Genomic DNA, 6,636 nt, shown 5'->3' with positions numbered 1-6,636 from the left:
TTTAAAGAGAGCTGGAATTTGCAAATATACGTAATGTGAACATCTTACGTGCATGATTTGTTCTCATCATGTTCCGGAATGTGATTTGCTCCGTTGTACATAATGTAAGATATTGAAAGAAAGGTAAGTTTATGCATTATAGATCTATCGTAGTAACTTCAAGTAATTTTTTTCAAACCTTTGACATTTAAAGCATTACGCTATAATTCCCCCGTACTTGGGTGGTCGGTATTAGCAACTCAAAAAAATCGGAATACCGATTAATATTTTTATTAAAAATCACAGGAGGGTTGTGTGCAAAGCCACGATCGCAAGGTTGAAATAGAACACTTTTACAAGAAAGATAACCCGGCTGCTTGCGTGTCAGTCATTTTTTCTAGTAAATAAACGTTGATTAATCAGATCAATCGAATTTTGCGCTTCAACAAGGATTGACCATTTTCAATAATATGGTAAGTTGCTTGTCATGGTTGGGACTTGTCAATTTTTAAATTTTGAGATAATGAAAATTTTTCGGATGTCGTGCTCATGACTGAAGGAAAAGATAATTCAGTACGCTCTGAGACACGGGGATAAAATAAAAATTTATAACTTTTATAAATTTTAAAATGTAAATTAACTCAAGAGAAAACATTAACTCGTCAATCATCAGGATTTTATTTCATCCTGAAAAGGACATTTTGTTGTTCAATTCAATATCGGATAAGATACCGATCACATCTTGGTGTTATAACTGACAGTGCGAATAAAGTATTCCTTGTGATAAAATAAAGAGAGAAAAGCTGATTTAACACTCGAAACTAGACAGTTTAGCAGCAATGCCAGATTGGAAGACATGTCTTCAAATGAAAGACATTTACCCTGCGGTGAAAACAAATGGAAGACATTCAAAAGTATGTGAAGATTTAAGGAAATATGTTATATGACCCGCATTTTGTAGCGGTGGTGACCTTTTTTTTTGCTCGACAGTTTGTGATTTGCCGGTGTAACTTTTTCAGTCTTTGGTACGTGAAGACATTTGGAGAAATGACCTGGCATCCCTGCAGCTCAGGCCTCTGCCAGGCTAAATGCCAACGCGAGCGATCGGGCTACGACAAGAATCTCGACCGATAGCTCGCGTCTGCATTCAACATGGCAGAGGCCTCACGTGTTGTCAAAATGAGTCAACTTTTCATTGAATGCATTTACTAGTGCCCACTATCGCACAGAGACTGCGTTCCACTAGAGTTCCTCACTGCATCAGCGGGGACGGGACACGAGGCATATGGACGCTAGGCATATGGATGTTAGGCATAGTATGCTAGGCATACAGACGCGAGGCATAATGGATGCGAGGCATAATGGATACGAGGCATACTGCCAAAAGGCATAACGGACGCGAGGCCGAATGTACGCGAGGCCGAATGGACGCGAGGCCGAATGGACCCAAGGCCGAATTGACGCAAGGCCGAATGGACGCAAGGCCGAATGGACGCAAGGCCGAATGGACGCGAGGCCGAATGCGATGTTGTACGATCGCATGAGATCCAATAATGAAGTTCAGGTGTTATTATATTCCTACAGAGTTTAAGTTGGGTATAATACCTTTCTTGAAATCATGCGGCGAAGACGCATAATCGAGGGCAAGGAAACGAGGCGGCACTAAGCCGCCGTGGTTTCCGCAGTCCGAGCCGGCCGCCGACCCGCCGTCGGAAGCGGCGGCCTCTCGCACCCAAACGACTGATTTACTGGTTTGCTAGGTCTACTCAAACAGAGTTTTCTTCCCTTAATTAAGTCCGAACGAGCGGTAGCGAGTAAGGACAGCATTCGCTCGAACAGCGAGTCGGCCGAAGGCCGCGAGTGTATTGCTTTCTAAATGACACTTTGAAGCGAAATACATGTTATCGAATGCTGTGTAGATGATGACGACAATAACATATTCCACATCACTTCCCCTTGGCCTTGTGTCCTTTCGGCCTTGTATCCATTCGGCCTCGCGTCCATTCGGCCTCGCGTCCATTCGGCCTCGCGTCCATTCGGCCGCGCGTCCATAGGCCTCGTGTCCGTATGCCTGCCGTCCATTATGCCTCGCGTCCGTATGCCTAGCGTCTATATGCCTAACGGGGTGTCATCGCATCAGCTGCTATCGATGCTGATACACGCTGCAACTGCTACGCTATCCGTAGCCATGCCACAGTTGTAACTGCTATCCGCTGCAATTGGTATCCGCTGTCCCTGCATCAGCTGGCCCAGCTGCTATCGATGCTGAGACCGCTGCAACTAGTGCGCTATCCATTGCTATGCCACAGCTCTGGCCGCTATCCGCTATCGTTGGTATCCACTGCACTGCTACTGCTGCTGTCTAGAACTATTATGAGCGGCTTCTGCTGAAACAGGCTCTTATATAGGCCAAATAGCATATTTTAAATTGAAAGGTATATGATTCTGTCGACCGTGCTTGGGAAGCAATCATATAACGACCAATCAGAGGTCGAATTTTTCGTTTTGACAAGGCTTGACTATTTTCAATAGTACAATAGTTTGAATAATAAAATTACAATTATCTTCATTTGGGATGAATCTTAGAAGATTTTCCAATCTATTGCTGCAAGAACGAAGGAAATCCATTGAATACTAACCGTTTTATTAGCATTTGAAATTGGACATATTTTTCACTTTTTTTCGGTTTTAGATTTTCATTTCACATCCCTATGTAGCCGAACTTCCTGAGAGAAGTATTCTACTTCAAAAAACCGGTAAAACAGATTTTTTTATTTTTTTCGGATATTCAATAAAATTTATTTATTGAATTAATTATAAAAAAACGACTGCTTTTTATTCTTAGAAGCATGCTTAAAGTTTCATCCCTCAAACCACACTAGGGGTGGGCGAAACGACTCTTTTGCAAGAGCGGCTCTGAACCGCACACTCACCGAACCAACTCATATAAACGGCTCACGATTCACAATGATTCACAAGCGTTTACAGTTCGTATTTTCTCGGCAAACTTTGGGTTTGCGCGAACCCATCAGTTCTGGTGCGCTCAAAGAACCGTGGCTCTTTTTCGTGAGCCGTTCGTTCTTTCGCTCTCTTCTAAGAACAGGTTCATATGAACGGCTCGTGAGCTGTTTGCCCATCCCTAAACCACACCTCATTTTATTACCAATAGGGTAGAGGAACCATATTTAGCCCGCGCACCATATTTCGCCCTCCTATGGATCCTCTCGATAATAATACTTTAGCAAATAAACTATATTCGCTACTCTCAAGCTTAAAATCTCGTGATATCCATAACGCCGGTACGTGATTCTTGATTATAATATTTTACTATCCTACGTGCTATCAATATAGTGTCTTCTAGTTAGTCTGATTTTTTCTTTGGTTTTTAGAAACGAGTGCTAAACATTTCTAACCGGAAATGTAATACAAACAATGAACATATTGTATAATTTAAAGGCATTCAAAATTTCCTGAATGTTAATTTTAATGATTTAATGTTAGTTATAGCAAAAATATGGATTTGTCTGAAGATTTTTATAATTATCAGGAGGGGAAATATGGGTCACATTATTTGCCTCGAATCAATAAAACTGGCCAGAAGGACGCACAACGAAACTTCTCCAGGGAATTATAATTGGCGATGTTTGGCAGGAGGAAGGAGGCTCGGTATAGGAGAACAGTAAGCGTGTAAAAGGAAGGGTAGTACATTACACACAAGCATTGATAAAAAATAATAATAAGCATGCCACTTCTCAATAGCGGTATAGCTAATAATAGAAGTGCGGGATACAGCAGACACCCGGACAAATCTCACAATAGATCAACGATTCTGGTCGCAGTGAGGAAGTACACGGCGTGTATCGTAGAACAACTTTATTTTAAAAAAAAATGGGTATCGCCAGAATCTTCACCATTTGAAAATATAGCTTTTTACCTTTCATTTGGGTCCCTCCGAAAAATCATTCATCGCGGGCTTTCGAACAAGTTTTTTTTCATTAAAAAGTATTCTGACAGCATCCATGTTCTTTTTACACGCCGTGTTCTGCCTGAGTAAGAAGTTGGCGGAATTGAAATGTTCAAAAGTAAAATTATTCAAAGTAAAATTTCTTAAAAAAGGAGAAAGTTCCACCTATTGTGGTAACTATTGCTTCTGAATTTACCATTTTTGAAAGAGAACATTCTACGTTTCCCTCCGACGTCAAAGTACCTTATCAAATTGGCCGAAGAGGCGAATGCCGCTTACTGGCCCAAACATTGAAAGATTAGAACCGTCTTATTCAGTATATATTGCTACCGAAAATATTTTTTTTAATGTCAACAGGCAATGTTCGATCTTATTAACGCCATGTTGCAGGCAAAATCCATGTTTGAAACCATTCAAATTGGAACAAATTTTGCAATTAAAATTGTTTCTAATTTAAAATTAAGCAATGATTTTAAATAAAACAATCAAAATTTTAAATTGGAATGCTCGCTCATTGAAGGCCAATGAGAATGAGCTTTTTAATTTTTTAACAGTAAATAATGTGCAAATAAGGGTGAGGAATCGTTATATGGAAAAAACGAAACTTGATAGCAGAAAGCCAGAACCAAGTTTTTTTTTGTTCTATTTGGGGCCCCAAACAATCCTGAATTTAATGGAAGTGGATTGGTTTTGTCTCCGCTTGCACATTGCATTTTAAATTTATATGGAGATTTGTATAGAAAAAACAACTTTTTGCATTTTCCATTCTAAAGAGCTCAAAATGGCTCAAACCATAGGTTTCATGACATCAAATGGTAGGTTTTTTGATGCCTAACAACTTGGCCGAAGACATTAAATAGCTAGAATGTGCCAATAAAATACTAGAGCTGTTCAAAGTTGAGTATGTCGAAATTTATGTTTCAAATCATTTTTTCTGCCAACACTGCAAGTATACTGGTGTCAGTCAGATTTCCATCAGAAGTAACCTCTGAAACACTACTCTCACCCTCTCTGCGAAAACAAACCAAGCCAGAGGGTACAATTGATTTGGAAAGTGTTGCCAAGGGGTACGCAGTCAAAAAAAGGTTGAGAACCGCTGGCCTAGAATATTGACCAAAATTTGTTTGCTTGGTCCAGCTGAATGTATAAACTCGTTACGACAGGTTACTTCTGATGGGAATCCAACTGACGCCGGTACATTGGTAATGTTGACAGAAAACATTTAAATCGACATACTCAACTTTGAACAGCTATAGCTCTTCTTAGGGACGTTCTAGCTCTTCAGTGTCTTATGCAAAGTTGTTAGGCATCTAAAGTACTATACTTTTACATAATGTAGTGCATTATTAGAGCATCATTGAGCTCTCTAGAAAGGTAAATGCAAAAAAGTTCGTTTTCCCATATGAATTTTCATACAAATTTGAAATGCAATACGCCAAGCGGAGTCAAAACCAATCGACTTCAGGTAAGTTCAAGGTTGTTTGGGACGCCAAAAGGAACCAAAAAAACTTGGTTCTGGAAAATCGATCACTTTTCCCCACCCTAGTGCATACTGCAATTATTACTGAAACATTTTTAAAACCTAACATCAAATTAAAATATTATCCCAATTACGTGGTTCATAGATATGATAGGACACGCGAGCACAAAAATTATTTTAAAGGTTATTTACAGAAAACTTACCAGAAATCGTGCAAAATTTTTATAATCGGCGATTTTAATGCTAAACATCGATCATGGAACAATTCTCAAAGTAATTCCAATGGAAAAATTCTATTCAATGATGTTCTTCAGCATACTATTCTATTTTGTCTCCGAATAGTCCTACATGTTTTTCTTCTGTAAGAAATCCATCAAAGCATGTACAGGGGATAGTCAAAATAAGTAGGATAGGCAAAATTTTGATGAAATTTGAAATGCTATAGCTTTGCTAAACGTTATTCGATTTTAATAATTCGAACACCATTGAACTGGAAAACTTTTGAAGTTTCATTTTCTGACCCCAGATCTGGCCTAGGTCACCGGATATGGGAAATATTCCTGAGTTCCGGTAGGCATGTCAAACCTGCTAATTTTTGGATGGATTTGGTAATGGGTTACCTGATAAAAATGCTCATTTGCATCATTGGCATAGATGACAAAATCATTTCTGAAGCGAATGGTTCATCAAGATCCGGAATCGGCCAAGAACTCATCGAGAAATGGCTATTTTTCATCCGGAAGTCCTCAGAGGAACCTTTAGTAGGGGACATTTACGTTTTTGCACCAAACATAGCGTGTTACACCTCTATCTTCAGGATTTTTATCAGGAATCTTTTAAAAGACATATATCTGAATATAGGCTGCATTGGCCACTTCCGGTACGACCTGGAGGCCCCGAAGGAACCCGTAGTGGGAGAATTCACATTTCTGCATCAAAATATAGCATGCGACACCTCTATCTTCAGGATTTTTCATCAGGAATCATCCAAAAGACAAGTGGCCAATGCAGCCTATATTTGGAAATATTTTTTTTGTATGATTCCTGATGAAAAATCCTGAAGATAGAAGTGTCGCACGCTTTATTTGATGCAATAATGTAAATGTCCCCATTTCTGGGTTCCTACGGGGTATCCGGATCATCCCGGGAGTGGCCAACGTAATCTGTATTCATAAATATGAACCATTTCCTGATGAAAAGTCTTGAAGGTAGA

The sequence above is a fragment of the Wyeomyia smithii genome, chromosome 2, assembly GCF_029784165.1.
Source record: "Wyeomyia smithii strain HCP4-BCI-WySm-NY-G18 chromosome 2, ASM2978416v1, whole genome shotgun sequence".
NCBI lineage: Eukaryota > Metazoa > Arthropoda > Insecta > Diptera > Culicidae > Wyeomyia > Wyeomyia smithii.
The sequence above is the reverse complement of the archived record's forward strand: the minus strand, read 5'-3'. Positions refer to the sequence as shown.